The following is a 16,823-nucleotide window of genomic DNA, read 5'->3' on the forward strand; positions in this document are numbered from 1 at the left end:
GATGAAGAGAATTTAAAGGAGGGACAATGGGGGATGGGATGGAGGGATTCTCTCTACTTCACTAGATTGATTCATCAAACTGACCGTATTGTATTTGTCAGTTTCGGCAAGCCTATTGATCAGTCAGTATTGTTAAGAAAATAAAATCCAAAAATAATGTTGATTTTACTGATTCCCACACTTGTTATCCTGAGCACTCTTCATGCTCTAGGCAATGGATTAAGGCTACAAACGACAAGAGGCTTGTCTGTCTTCCATGGATTACTCTCTATAGACATTTATTCTACAGAGGAATTCATGTTACTTCGGGATTACTTAGAGGATTGGACTAATGAATTACCTTTTGAAATATCACATATAATTAGCTTAAATAGTTGCACCATTTTCATTAATATGCATTTTAAATGTCTTTAAATATTTATTTTTTCTCTAGCTCTTGGTACCTAGGGTAGAGGAACAAGTTTATATTCGTCAAAACTAAACAGGATAAGCAAATTTAGAAATGTATCCATTTCACTTGCGTAATGTCTAATTCTGAAACATTCTGATGTGTTCCAGGAAAAAATGAAAGGTTGTAGGTAAAATTCAGATAAAAGAGGATCAGAATTGAATCCATGGGGAGGAAAGACATTCAGTCTGGATTTTGAACCACAAAATCAGGACAGAGTTATTTAATTTTGTAAAACAAGTAGTTTAAATTAATGTTGAAGTCTGGAATTTGGTAGCACAGACACCCCATGTTTAGAAACACACACATAATTAAAAAACCCACTTTCATTATTTATCTGTTTGATATTTTTCTTACCCTCTAAATGTTTTATGATCTTTGTGTCTTTTCAAATGTTTGAAAGCTTAATAAATTCACCTTCACATTTGCTTATCTGTGGACTTTGTATTTAAAAGTATGAAAACAGTAAATTCTTTGGGTAAGCATAACTGTGCTAGACTGATTAAATTATAAAATAATAGAAAAGTGTAGGCATGCCATAGATATTTTAACTGTAATTTAAAAGAAAAGAAAAGAAAAACTACATGCCTGAAAAATACAAAAGTATTTGGAATCTATATTTCTACCTCTTTCGAAGTCTTTGACTTTCGTCAGGGTTCAAGTCGTTTTCAAATTTTTCTTATACTCCCAAACACATAAAGGATAATGAAGGTTAAACATATTTCTCGGCTGAGGTAGAAGCAAGGTAGGGGTGGATCTGGGTGGGTGTTTATCAGAACTTTTCAAAATCTGGGTGAAACTGAAATTTTGATTCACCCCCCAAGGAACATCACTCCCTATTCTGACAGTCTGTGGCCGAAGCTCTGGCATGAATAAGTCTGCCCTATTTCTTACCTTAGCCATTGATTTTAGTGCATCATTTATTACTCTTTAAAAGTCAGAAATATTATACTGACCTTTAACATTAAATTTTATTTAAGGCATAAATGAAAAATTTTATTTTGCTTTTTTCTCAAAGTAGTCTCTCATTCCATGATTCTCTAACTCACAGTCTATATCATGTGCTATAATTAACTTTACTTGCAGGTGAATCCCTAATATCTGTTTAAATTTCAACTTTTCAGATGTGATTAACTCCTACTACAGAGTCAAATTTGAGCAGGTGCTTACTACGATGATCAGGCTGTTATATACATTTCTGTCATGTAAATCAGCAATTTTTAACCTCACCCCACTCCATATTGAGATGGATTACAAAGACTTTCGAGTGAGGGTGACAGTTTTCTGGGTGGTGTGCTTGATTTCCTAGAGAAACAACACTTCCAACTTCCCATCAGGTTGGTTAAATTTTGTTTTACCCCAAAGTCCTGTATAGTCAGAGAAGATACATATTAAAGCCTTTCTCCACTGAAAATGTATTTTTGACCTTTGCATGTATTGGATAAAACCGATGTGATATTTTTTTAAATGCCTGCTGTCTGAATTTTATTTATTATGAAACAAATTGGGATGGCCACCAACATTGTAATTTAAGAGCAGAAATGATTGTTCTAACTTGTGAGATGGTATTCCAAGTACTTCCTCAGGTTATAGATACCCTGGATCTTACTGTGAGTGGTAGGAGAAAACTCTTCCTATATTTGTGCATAGAAGAATATAAGGAGAAATATAATTTAGATGTATTTAAAAATTTAGTGCATTAAATATACCTGAAGTTATGGTGCACTTTGGTAAACACACTTGCCTCTCCCTGTAATCCCACTCCACCCCTGTTTTATTGTGGTTGAATAGAGCACTGCTCCCAAAATATGTGCTTCTGACAGAAGTAGATGACCTTTTCTACTGGGTCAGAAATGCCTGGGTTCAGAATTTTAGAATGAGTTGGTTAACCAGTACTAAAAACAGATAAATTTTCGGTACCCTCTCCAAGGTGTTACTCAACTGAGTCACGTAAAAACAAACAAACAACAAAACAAAAAAAAACCCTGATATTAGTTTCCATCTAACATCTGCTATTTCTTACTTTTTTTTTTCTTCAAGGGATGCTTCATTGTTCTATGAGAAAGGCCTCTGATCAACAGAATTATAGCAAATGTTGTAGTCGAACATTTGTCCTTGTTCTGACATCTCATGTTGGAAATTCATTTTTAATGAGGGTTTTTCTGGTACAGGGAATTTGAAACCTTTTCTTTTTCTAAAAAAGAATTGCGTGGGTGAAAACATTCTTTAGAAGATCAGAAGACATCTTATTAATTGGGCAAACGAAATAGTTGATGCATTCTATGTTCTAGCCAAAAATGATAGATTTGAGAACTACTGTAGTAGTCACTGGGAGCTGGGGGTGGCAGGTTAAAAGCAATATTTAAGAAATTAAGTTAAACTTTTCAGAATCTGACCCTTGTGAATGCTTTCAGTATAAGCAACATGTGAAAGCATGAGTTGAGAGGAGGAATTGGTAAAAGGCAAAGGGAATTCACTCTCTAGGGAAGCATTAACTCTTCCTTTGCTCTTTAACCCCCCTGCCCACACCCCTCTCTCCCCCCGCCCTCCCCACCCCCATAAATGGAGATTTCAAGAAAGTAAGCTCATCCCTCCTCTGGGATGATTTTGTAACAGCTTGGGAAAAAACCAAAACAAAACAAAACTGTTTTGTGTTTTCTCTTGTGACATCAATGTTCATGATACTTTAAGGTAAATAGGGAACTCAAAAGACTCCTTGTTTTTCAAATGAATTGAAGTGATAAATGTTAGATGAATGCAGGAGATTAGAATCTGGCCAGTCACATTACTTGTGGCTGCAGATTTTAATAAAAGTTTTAGACAATTAAGGGTATCAGAAATTATAGCGGAAGTTCTTGAATGGTAAGGTGAGGTGGTAGATTCCCTTTCTTTGAGGATCTGAATTGTGGGGCTGAGTAGGTGAGTTTTATTGGGTTACCAAGTTTGAGTGGGGGATGGAAAAGAGTGACAAAAAAGGGATGCATTAACATTTTGTTTATGGTTGGAATCAGAGCTGCCAGAAGTGGCTAAAATCCAGTTATGAGCAACATGAAGGATTATTTATCTAGTCTCTCTTCTTTTGATGTCTTAAAGCCATCGTATTTTTCAACATTTTAAAATGTTTTAAACATGGGAGTTTTTCTTTTCCACCCTCTCTTTAAGGAGCTTGTCATCACTTACAGCTTCTTTATCAGATTATCTGATAAGTGAATGCAGTGTCCCTGAATATTAACATATTGAAATAACAAAACAATGAAAATATCAAAATACCTGCTTTTTTTGCCTTTTTTTTTTTTTTAAAGTGTCTCCACCTCAACTCAAATGGAACAAGAAAGTTTTCAAGTGAGACAAAAATCCCATTGTTAATACTGATCAGTACAGGCCAGGCAGTGAAGGGGAAAAAATGAGGCATCCATGGAATACCAATGAAACGAGCAGGTTGGCTGTTGAGTGTTTCAGAATATGAAGTTATTAATTATTTGGCTTTCAGTAAAGACATATCACACACCTTCTCACCGAATAAATAAATAGGCAGATCTGTATTAAATAAACAAGATGAAGAAACTATGTAGGGGTGTTTCAAGGATTACTTTACATCTGACTCAGGCAAAGCAGATGCATATAGTTTCCTTTTGTTACCCACTGTTTCAGCTCAGATGTTAAGTTTCCTAAAATCTCTATATTCTAGGCACAGGCCTCCCCCCTCCTTTTTTTTAAAAATGTTTTTAAAGAGTTTGCAACTGATAATGATGGAGAGCAGAAATGCTGAAACCTAGAATGAAAGGTCTTTAAAAGGGTTTATTATAATGGCAAACCCAATTGTCTGGCAATGGTGACTCAAAATCTACAGTGCGTTCTGGTTTTCAAGGGCACAGATTTCTCCAAATTGCAAGAGTTAGGAAGAAAAGACCTCAGTTATTTTCTTCCCTTTTCTCTACTGTCTCAAGTGTTAAATATCATTTGGTCCAGTTCTATGCACCCCTATTTTCTCCTTTGTGGCATGGGGGCGGGGTTAGAATGATATGCCAGGTTTCATTTCACTGTGTTGGCTACAAGAGCACTTGTCACCTTATGGGAGAGATTAGGAAATGTCTTGTTTATCAGCTAACAATTTTTTATTATTATTATTAATAAATGATTTATGAAGAAAATTCAAATCTCCCTCATTTTTCCTCAGGGCCCATCCATACAATAAATCTCTTTGAAAATCAATCAACATAAATTCATTTTCTCATGCCTGCTGTATTGATGAGAAGAGAAATAACATCCAATATGCCCAACCTTGACTCTTCTTAAATTACAGATTCAAGTTGAAAATGGTTTGACTTGAGGACTTAAATGATAATGTGATGATTCCCATGCTTGTTTTTTAAGAGTTGATCCATGGCTTTGGTAATTTAGAGCAAAGACCCCCAAACACCTAACAGAGTGAATATTATAAAACTCTATTTGAGGCATAAAAATTTTTTGAACTTACAGCTTTTAATAATAAGTGAGTGCATTTCTCTTCAGTGTAACTTTGTAGAAATGGCATTTGATTTTTTGGTTTTGATAGAATCAGATGGTTTAGTGTTTGGCGATCTCATTTTGACATATTAAATAATTACTACAGATTTAATGATGTTGTGAAACCTATTTCGATTCTGTTAAGCCAAAATAAAAATGTTTAGAGAAATAAGAAAACTAAATTTGAGTGAATCAAGCTCAACATACTAATCCATTTCTTAGGCTGTCAACACGAGTTTGAAGGCATTTGCCACTGTGTGGAACCCGGCAAACCCCACATGGTTCCAGAGATGCGATTGTAAATAGACTCTTTCTTTACTCTCAAATCCAGTTACCTGTGAAAACATTTTACTTACCATATTTCTTGCATTATTTATTTCGTATTTACCTGTTCATTCAACAAAATTTTGAGAATCACGTAGGTGTCAATCATTGTGACTTGCAAAACAAATTCCAAGTTTTTTGAGAACAGTGATATGTATTCCCAGTAAGGAGCGCCAGTTTATATTTTATTTTTTGGTAACTTTCTACCACAAAGCATAAAAACTGTCTGCAAAGCTTTCTGTGCCTATTTTGCCTAGAGGGCTTTATTTACTTATTTAAAATATAGCTCTACTGCTATTTTCTTTCTTTATTTTATTATTTTTTAATTTTTAAAATTTGTTTTAATTTTTATTTTTTTAATTTAAATTCAATTAATTAGTATATAATGTATTATTAGTTTCAGAGGTAGACTACTATTTTCTTTTCATCAAACCCTGTATCTGTTTTCATTCCTCATATACTATCTTCTCTGTTATTGTGGAAGACCCTAGCTGATGACAGATTGTCTACATATTTTGTTGGATTACTTATGATTATAGGCTATTGTATTCCCCTAAAGTTAATCTGCCTATATGAGGATTTTGCATTAGGGACTCAGGATATAAGATCGCTTGAAAAAAAGAAAGAAAGAACAGAAAATGTTTTGCATGATTTTTCACATTGTTTTATGAGTATTCCAGGAGCTGTCTCTTCTGTGAGTCTATGATGCTGTGTGCATATATCTATTATAGCTCTCACTACTTTATAAGGTTCTTCAGTACACTCTAATCTCAAAAAGGAAAAGAAACTTTTAAAATCTTATTTTCAGTGCTCAGCATAGCATTCAGCACAGAGTAAAGTTTAACCTATTAATTAGTCAATTAATTAATTCATTAAAGTGTAAGAGGAAAAATATCCTAGGTAGTGAAAATATTGTGGCCCAGAAATCTCACAACTTTAATAAATAGTCTGGTAGAAATAATTTATTTGCAGATATAATTGCACTAGTTTTCCATGCTCTGAAAATAAGCATGTATCGGAGCGTAGACAGTAGCATTACAGAGAGTTCTAATTTGCTCATTTAAAATGCTGCTAATGTAATGATATACAGCCCATGAAAGAGAGTATCTTTGGCTCCTCCTTCAAAGCATGGGAAGTGTCATTGTTTTATTATTATTATTATTATCATTATTATTATTATTATTATTATTATTATTATTATACAGCTATGTATTTCTTCTCAGATTAGAGACCTCTCTTCAGATTTCCTCAGCCTTCAAATGATGATAGTATGTTGCTAATAGGGTTTGAAATAAGCATTCTAACAGGGTTTCCTAATGTATAGTGTTTCCAAATGGCAGGCAATAAGTTCTTTTTTTTTTTTCGTTTTAAAAATTAAGAATGGTGGTTATAAAACTCCCAGAAAGAAAGCCACCACGACTGTGAAAATGCATGTATTATATGAGACAGGATATGTAGGTTTAAAGCACAAGACTACAATTTGTAGCAATACAAGTGAAATTTTAGCTTCTTTGTCTAGAAATGAAGTTGATCATCCCCCTCTTCCCAAAGCCTGTTAAGATCAAATCAGATACCACATTTGGCATTGCCCAATGCAAGCACATCCAGGAAGTCAGGGTTCCTAGGCCAAGTTTCCGCATCCACACCCAAGGGAGCCAGCTTCTGTGGTCACAGGGTTTGGCCCAACCTCTGGGCATCAGAATTGAAAATGAGGAGGAGCCAGGGCATCATGTCGATATTGTTGAGAAAGAAAACAGTGATTCTAAAATGCCCTCTTGGAGAAAGAAAAGATGACCCCTTCAGAATCCCTGCAGTAGATACTACAAATGTTAGATGAAAAAGAAGAATGGAGGAGCTCGGCTGCTATTAATTTTAGGGTTTGAAAAGTTGTCCTGTAAGTATTGCATGTTAGATTTTAAATGCTCCAAATTTACATATCAAGTGCAGCAGGTTTGACCACAGAGAATAAGATATCTAAATTAGAATACGGAGAGTAGAGAAAGCGGTAGTAAGAAACCATGACTTTAACAAGTATGAGGTCGCCTTTGCTAATCAGCCCGGCAACTCTAGGCAGCTGCAGACTGAAGGAGAACAGCATTTCACCTCTTAACAAATTGGTGGTGACTCACTTGGCCAGATGTTTATTTGAGATCCTCCACCTTTCACAGTTTGTACGGTACGGAAAGAATTGTATCTTTTATGGTAAATCAAGCCTTAATTAGAAGAGGACCCACTACGGGCACTAAATCCTCAACATGCAAGTGAGTTTTAATAACCTAAGTTGCAAGCTTCGTACGTTAGTATTTATGTTTCAGAGCAAATTATTTTCCCAGATAAGTGTCATACTTAACTTTGGGAAGCAGAGAAGTTTAGGTCATCAGGTGAAACACCTGTATAACTATTATGGGAATATCTCCTGCTACTATTTATATTTTAAGTCATTAAGTCTCACAGGTCAACAGCACTCTTTAGTATTTTAACTGTTCAAGAATTTTCTTTCATGCTGTTTTCAGAACACTAGGGAATCTTGATTGGCTGGTAAATAAGTTAATTTTCCATCCTAATGGAAAGTTTTACTATAATAGTTTCAACAGGAACATTTCCCTTTTACCTTTATTATCACTGTTAAAATACACTGGCAAAGATGTGGCAATGAGTAACACTACACAACGATCTTTGAAGAGTTTCTCAAGTCTATACACAGATACCCACCAAACACCATTTAGATTCAGAGATAAATTATGGATATCTTAATTTACAAAATAAGTGCATTTTCATAATTATTTTTTCTTAATAATTGCCAGAAGTTAAAACATAGCAAAGTATAAAAATACAGTCGCAACAATCTGAATAGAATTACAGTTTCTATTTTCGCCTAAGTATCAGTCCATGGCAAAACTTTCTAGACGTTATCGGCCATAAGCAGAGGGATAGGTGAAGCAGATTTTAAAGAAAGAATCGTGTTTTATAAACCTACACTGAATTTTAAAAGTCCATGCTGTTGGACTCCCTCAAAAATGCTGTGTTTCCAGTGTAGTTAACAGCGTTTTCAAATGTGAATTCAATAAATATGGAAAGCCGCTTAGTCTCCCACTAAATTGAGTCTATCAGAAAGTGGTTCAAATGTCACTAATTATTTTATAGGAATAATCATGTTGTAGCTTTAAACAAACTTAAGCTTTAGTCTACTTTAAGACCGGAGTGCCAGGATGAAAATAAAGACCCTTCTGCTGAAATAGACTGGATTGAGTTACACTTAACAAGATGCAGGATGTGCACTTGAGCTATCTAACAGTGGCGGGCTGTTTGCCACCCCAGCAGCTAGATCATGTTTCCTATGCCTCATACCATTTCAGAATAATTTCATAAAAATTACATGACTGACACTACAGCTTTCTTCCCATTCTGATTTATTGAAATGCTAGTATCTCCACAATACATTTACGCTTTGAAAGTATCCGAAAAGAGAAATCAGCCATCAATTTCACATCGTGAATTTTAAAAAACTTAGTTCATCGCACAAACGAAGATGCCCTTTCATTTACTCTAAAGGTTTTCCTTGATTGCCATTCTTTTTCTATTTCTTTGTGTGTTTTCATTAAATAGGCTTTGCGATACTTTCTATCGTCCTTTCTCTCAACTGTGGAAATGAGTGACTGGATGTTGTGAAAAATGGGTAACAGATCTTTTTCCAGGTGTAATATTAGAGTAAACATAATATTATAGTAAGTATTCCCTTCTTAGTTTCTTCTATCTGTAATTTGGTTAGTCCCCTCTTCATAATAAATTCTCTACAAAATCTTGCAAGATAATTGATCTTAACTGTAGTCACCACAATACCCACTGTGCTGCATTATGAACTAAACCTTTATATGTATGTGTTGTGTTTTGGGCATATTTATACGTATTCATTCTGTCAGTTAAGTGCACATATCATGAATATATTTGTCTTTAATACCACTTTAATTACAGGACATTTAAATAGTGAGGCTCATATGGAGTGTTTCCTGTTACATTCCTAGTGCAATTCCTTTCACACAATGGGTCCCCCATAAATGTAAGTGAATGACTTCCTGACTATTGTCATGGAGATGCAGGATGGGCTTGGTAGCAGAGACAAAGCTGGCTGTCAAAACTGTTATTTTCAGATGAACAGCAAAAACAGGCATTGAAAGAAATCTGAAGGTCTTCAGAAGAACTCTGCCCATTCTGTCAAAAACAGAGTCAAAGAATTTCATGTATTCCTGAGCCCATGAAGACTGCTGTGAAAAACAAATCTCAGGATTAAGAAAAAAAAAAAAATTGGTCAATGACCATTTGCTTATTTAAAAAAGAAAAAAAAAGAGCAAAAATTACTATGTTTTAAAAACTATATTTAACTGAAGAAATTACTGTGTTCTCATTTGGGATATGTAGAAAAGCATTTTGTAGTAGGGTGATGAAATATCCTTAAATAATAGAATTTCATTAAGTATAGATTTGACAGATACGGCTTTCGTTTTGCCCAGTTCTCTGACCTATAAGCTAAATATCAGGTGTTATAACATTTAAGGAGTAAGTCTTCTTCCTGTGTAAGTAGGTGTGGGAAAAATGTGTCACCCTTTTCCCCAGAGGTTATTGGGGCTGTTGGTGAGGTAGGCAGGTTTCCCTTCAAATGCTCTACACTGAAACAATACTGCAACGAGAGAATAAGACTGTGTAAGTAACAAGGACCTTAAAACAGTGAGATAGTGAGGGGTTTGAAATAAGTGAGTATCTTTTCTCCACAGATTATAAAACATTTTAGTCTTATGTATTTTTATATGCATGCACATATATGTACATCTGTATATATGTACATAAACATATACCTATGTATAGATGTACATGTACACGAACGCATATATACACACACATTAAATGTAATTCAACAAACATTTATTGAACTTCGGTTCCAGGCGCTGTGCAACGATTGCAAGAATTCGAAAACAAATGAACACATTTCCTACCACGAAGTTCAACAATTGAGTTGAAGCAGCAAGGCTAACTTACAGAAACGTTACACCAACAGTCTCCTAGATGCCACTTAGTTACAAACTTTAAAGCATAGACAAAAGATAATTACTCTTGTCATTTTAAAGTATTTAGCTAGTCTGACATCGTTTTCAATGATACGTAATAAAATATTTTTCTTCTTTCTCGAATAATACAAAGTTGTGTGATTTCTGGCATCTTAAAACAAGTGCAACAGTGGGCTTTGATCCACTTCCTTATTCTGAAGAATTACTCTCAGATTTCAGCCTTGGAAAAAGTGATAAAGGCTATTTTCAGAAATCAGACTCTTAGGATATAGAAAACTGCAAGCTTCTGATTAGTGCATCGTAAATGGGTCTAAAGGTAAATACTATCACCGGAGTCTCATTACAAGAAATGGATACTGTGTATATTCAGTTCTCTAAAAATGATGTTCAACATCTAAGTAGTATGTTGTTTTACAAGTGATGGGCTAGTGACCTACATACATTGATTAAATTTTAAATATCGAGAAAATTACTTTCTTTGTTACTAATATTTGCACTTTAAATTTCTTTTTCTTCTGAGTGTTTTATGTCATGTTTCTTGGATAGACCTCCATTTTGTTACACATACTCTGACAAAAGTCTGTAATAAAATTGCAAAGCAGAGATGAATGTTCTGTAACAACTTACTGATTCTATTAATTTCAGAGATGAGCCTTTCATGTTTCTCAGTGGCCCAAGTAAGAGTGACAACAAAAAGATTCCATTATTTAACCACTCCACGTGGTGGGGTGTGTATGTTGGAAGCAATGGGTGGGTGCTGTCTCATATTTGATCCAAATACGTGGATTGTATTTCTAAATAATAAGTAAGGAGGCAAGCAGTACAACTGATGAGAGAAACTCAACATGAGTCCTATTTCCAGCTTGGCTACTAACCAATTATGTGTTATTAGATAATGAATTTCTTTTGGGGTTTCACTATCCTTCTCTATAAATGACTTAGCTGGACTAGATACACTCCACCTTTGTTTCCTTCTACTGCCTAAAATACTGTATTCTAAAGTGTATTTCCAAACCATAGTATGAAATTTATCATTTACAAATATTAACAATATTTAATTATTTTAGTTAGAAGTCAGAATTTATATTGCTCCATTTAAAACTGAAATTTCACTTGGGGATTAGAATGTAAAAAATATTATATAGCACTATTGTTAAAATATTTGAAATATTTATAATAGCCCCAATATCAAAATATTAATCTATTAAATCAAACGTATTTATGATATACCTTCTATTCTAGTCCCTGAACTAGAAATGTGGGGTGAAGTTCAAGTCCATGGTTCTGATGTTAAATGTAGTTGGTATGATGCAGAAAAGTTTGGCTGAAGAAGTTTCTAGAGAGTGTTTATTATTCCTACCATTTGGGGAAGAAAAGTTAAATTTCTTTCTCCGAAAGGGTGAACAGAGACCAAAATGCACATGTTCAATTTACCTTTCTCTCATTTTGGTTACATTGAGATATGCATTTGGTAGGAAGGGGCAACAGCACTATCGATGATAATTTTTATTCAACTTATTTCAATGGATCTTTATCATTCATTTCCAGGTACTGAACTAGTTGCTGCAGGAAAGACAAAAATTGTGATTTCTGCCTCTGAAGAGGTCTCTTTCCAGTAAAAGGAAAGTGACATGAAAAGAAAACACATGCTAATTGTTCCCATAGCACAGAGGATAGGCATTTAGCCCAACGAGGATTTTACAGAGGCTTTCTGTGGGAGATGGTGCCTGAGCTGGGCCCTTAAATGATGAGTGAGAGCAGGTGAAGAAAGATGAGGAGGTCGTGTCAGGGCTTCAGCCAAAGTACAAAGTCACATAACAGGAGAGAGCATGTATGAGTGTAAGAAATGGGAGCAATTCTACCATTAACAGGGTGTAAATTGCAAAGAGGAGAGGGAGGAGAAATCGGCAGGGGCCAAATCAATAACGGTCTATAGAGTCATGCTTGAGATTCTAATATAGGTGATGACAAGACACAGAAGGACTTTAAAGAGGAGAAAGCCATAGGTAGATTTGCTTTTTAGATAAAGAGCCTGGTTGCAATATGAGGAGGTAATTACTAGCAACAAGCAGGAAGGTAGAAAAGCCAGGTAGGTTTTTTTTTTTTTTTTTTAAAGATTTTATTTATTTATTTGAGACAGAGAGAATGAGAGACAGAGAGCATGAGAGGGAGGAGGGTCAGAGGGAGAAGCAGACTCCCTGCAGAGCAGGGAGCCCGATGCGGGACTCGATCCTGGGGCTCCAGGATCATGACCTGAGCCGAAGGCAGTCGCTTAACCAACTGAGCCACCCAGGCACCCCAGCCAGGTAGGTTTCTACTGTAACAGTCTACACCAGAGGTGACAAGGCACCGAATCAGGGTAGTAGATTATGGATAGGAGAGAGAAGTCAATCAGGTAACTATAAAGGAGGCATGCTAGTCCTGGGGGAAAGTTTGATAAAGAAAAGAATGGAAAAGTGGGATTTCACAATTCATATGCTGTTCTGACAATATTATAAATAATATGATTATTTACAATAATTGCCATGACCATGGAACAGATGGATAGAGCCATTAACTGGTTCAAGTAAGAGAAGAGGAACAGATATGCCTGAGGAAAGACAAGCGGGCTCAATTGTGAACCTGTTGGTCTTAAGAAGATTGTTTTATGTACACAAAACCAGCGTGGTAAATCAGTGTAAAGCTCAAATGCCAGACACAAAGGCCGGGATATATGTAGAAGTCAGGATCAGTGTAGAGAGAAAAAGTTGGCTGAGGACAGAACTTGGATGGCAGTAAGGAACAGGCAAAGGAGGAGAACCCCAAACAGGAAAATGAGACAAATAACCAGGGAAGGACATCCAGCTAGAAACTTTTAAGGTCAGCCAAGGGTGCCTGGGTGGCTCAGACAGTTAAGTGTCTGCCTTCCACTCAGGTCATGATCTCAGTGTCCTGGGATTGAACCTCTGCTGCAGGTTCCCTGCTCAGCAGTGAGTCTACTTCTCCCTCTCCTTCTATCCCTCCCCCCTGCTTGTGCTCTCTCAAATAAATAAAGAAAATATTAAAAAAAAAAAAAAAAAAAAAAGAAGGTCGGCCAAATGTGAGAGAGGGATGCGGTAGGATGAAAATCAGCCCTGCCCTGGGCAAGAATAGAGTTGGTGGGAGGAACAGAATCTGAATTGCAGTGAATTTTGGGAAGACCAACTACAAGAGAGATAAGTAACTAGTAATTAGCTGATTTTAGCTAACTAGCTGTCTCCCTTTCTCAAATATGAAATGAGATTTAAAAACTTCTTACCATCCTAGAATTTTGAATTCACAACAAATATTGAAACATCTACTCAGAAGATGGAAACTACTGAGAACACACAATTTTCCTTCACCATCACCACATTGGGGAAGTTAAATCTCCTTTCTCCCAAATGATTTCATTTATTTCTGCGTTTTCCCCCCAAGTGTAAAAACAGGTTTCAAGAGCAGGTTTCACATAGAAATTGACTCACTGATCCACAGTGTAATATTATGCCCTTAGCTTTTACTGTAGGCTGATAAAATGAATGATCTTACGAACTATACTCTTCCAATGTCTGCAAAACCACTATTCATTATACTAATCAACATCTCAAATAATAATACACATAATAAATTCCTCCCAGAATTTAGTGCCAAAAGAAGTTTTTCTCTAATAAAGAAGTGATGTACTTGTTCTTATCAGTCAATAGAAACTTATTTCCTTTTAGCCTTTGCTGATGAGAAGTTTAAAATGACATTTAATGCTCACATGAAGAAACCAGCTTTTTCTACTTTCTAGTTTCTAGAGAGCACCTTTGCCTTTCTTTTTTTGCGTGTTCTCATTCTGTTCTGTTATAAACATGCATGCATGTCCATGTGTATATCTGTTTACTAAAGTCCCCTTTAAGTGCTATTAAAATAAGAAGTACAACTAACAACCATATACATAATAGTAATAAAGTATTTGGTCAGCATTTTATTTCACTTTTTCTTCATTCCTTTGAAGGTCCCTTTTCCCTCCCACACAAACTCATGCATGTATTATTTGAAGAAGAACATAATTTTCGGATGGTATTATTTTAGTTAAAGATACACTTTCTATGAGTTTTTCCTTTTATCAATCATTTCCTTTTCCCCCCATACACTTAATTTTGAGGAAAGAGACATAATAGAATTTAATTCTGGTGTGAAAGGCATTGTTAATTTATTATGCTTATCTTTATTGTTTTACTATATAATCCTGAGTCTGATACAATTAATACAAATATCAGGAGTGGTTTTCTTACAGGACATTTAGCTGCACTGACAACCACTTGAGATTGTAATCTAATTGAACTGACTTTATGGAATTTTCTTCTAATATTATAATAGCACACTTTTTGTGTGTGCTGCCCTTATGCCTCATTTTCCCTAAACAAATTTCCTGAGAAATGTGTTAAGAGTGGCAGGCGCAGATAAAGGAATACCAATTATATCCGAAGTATGGAAAGCTTACAGTGTGAGTATAGGCATGAGAATTGTAGAAGGGTGTTTGATATAACAACTAGCAAAAACCTGCTTCCTTTTATAAGAAACCCCAAGATATTCTAGTGATCAAATCCCCTTCCCATCATCCTTCATGACCCATCTCAAATGTCTTGTTTTTGAACCCTTCCCTAAAACTCTACACAGTTGTCTGTGCCTGTTTCTGGATTCCTGACATGCTCTGCTCTTAGTGACTATAATGGAATCTCAAAATATGTTGTAATGATTTGTGTAAGGATCACCTTCTTTCCTTTCTTCACAGGGAAGAGTTATACCTTCTTTGTCTTGTAAACTAAGCAGTAAGCATACACTAGGTACTCAACAAAGGCTTTTTTTGAAAGCTGAAATGTATGACTGAAGGATGGAAGAAGGCAGACATTTTTGGTGAAAATGGCAGAATAAAGGGGAGAAGGAGAAATCACTCTGGATTTTAAATATTTCACTTTCTGGATAGTCAAGGTAATTACAGAATTGGCGGTAACATTTCTACTGATGGCACGAGGTGGCTAGAATAAGGGCTCCAGGCAGAATCTGAAAAGTTGGGAAATGAAACAGAGTCCTATGAAGCCAACATTAAATTAACCCAGTGCCCTGGAGTCATGATGGAAAATCACCTCTAAAATATCATATAACTCCCAGGACACAAACAGATTGAACTGAGGTGTGCAAATCACTAGGAGCGAGGAGAGACGTGGAGGCACCAAGAAGAAAGACCCACAGCCAACTCGCGGCAGCGCACAGCACTTAAATCTCTCCTGCACTTTCATCTTCTGAAAAGGGAAGGCGGTCCCAACATACGAAATCATGAAAATAGATGCAGTAGGCTATGCCCTCAACAGGATGCCCTTCAACACTGAAGTATATTACTGCCTGCCCTTTATTGCGTCCAAGCACTCCATTTGTAAGGCATATGATTGTCATGAAAATATGAACAATACCTGTTTTGTGACATTTAAGTTTCTTCTTGTACTTTAATAATAAATAGTCTGATTGATTCCACTGTAAAACACGCATCAGTTTTCGATTTCCCACAGTAAGCCAAAAGCCAAACTAGACATACTCGCATGTGATATCTTTAATCCTCCTCAAGACAAAAGTTTTTCCCATATGACTGATGATGAAACTGAGCCCTGGGAAAATTAAATAATTTGACATGTGACCAAGAGCTGATATTGTACTTAATGTAGTTACAATTCATTTGGACTTATATTGGTGTATCATGTCAGATAACACAATCGTGATATCAGAAATAAAAAGGACCTTTTAAAAAAATTCAATTGCATTGTGAAACTAGACAAATGTGCTACCAGCAGTGACTTTTTCCAAATACATTTATTAAAATGATAGAATCTTACACTCACAAACTGGAATGATAATGAGAGAACATTTTACTCCAACTTTATGCACACAAGGGAATTGCTGAATTTTATAAAATTCAGCTTCTCATCTTATAAGAGTTCCTCTAAGCTCTGCACTCTTGAATGCCAATCATCAAAAGCAAGAGTTGCTGTACCCTCTGCCTGGCATGCTCTTCCCCCAGATAGTTTGTTGTTTTTTCCCTCAGCTTCTTTAGGGATCTACTCCCAGGTTACATTCTCAATGAGGCTGCATTTGCCCTGAGCTCCCGTTTTAAAACTGTAACCCTTATTTCTGTTCCCTAACTCTGATCTATTTTAATTCATAGCCGTAATTTTCATTGGACAAATTATATATTTTACTTATGTAGGTTCTGTTTGTCTTCCCCCTTTAGAAAGTATTCTCCATGACTAGTCTGTTTGCTTCTATATCCCTTGCACCTGAGATAGTACCTGAATGGTAGGTGTAACTAAATATTTACTGAATGAATGAATGATGTTTTTAAATTAAAAAAAATTTTTGGGGCTCCTGGTGGCTCAGTTGGTTAAGCGACTGCCTTCGGCTCAGGTCATGATCCTGGAGTCCCGGGATCGAGTTGCACGTCAGGCTCCCTG

This window comes from Mirounga leonina, unplaced genomic scaffold, assembly GCF_011800145.1.
Source record: "Mirounga leonina isolate KUSES-001 unplaced genomic scaffold, KU_Mleo_1.0 Mir_174, whole genome shotgun sequence".
Classification (NCBI taxonomy): domain Eukaryota; kingdom Metazoa; phylum Chordata; class Mammalia; order Carnivora; family Phocidae; genus Mirounga; species Mirounga leonina.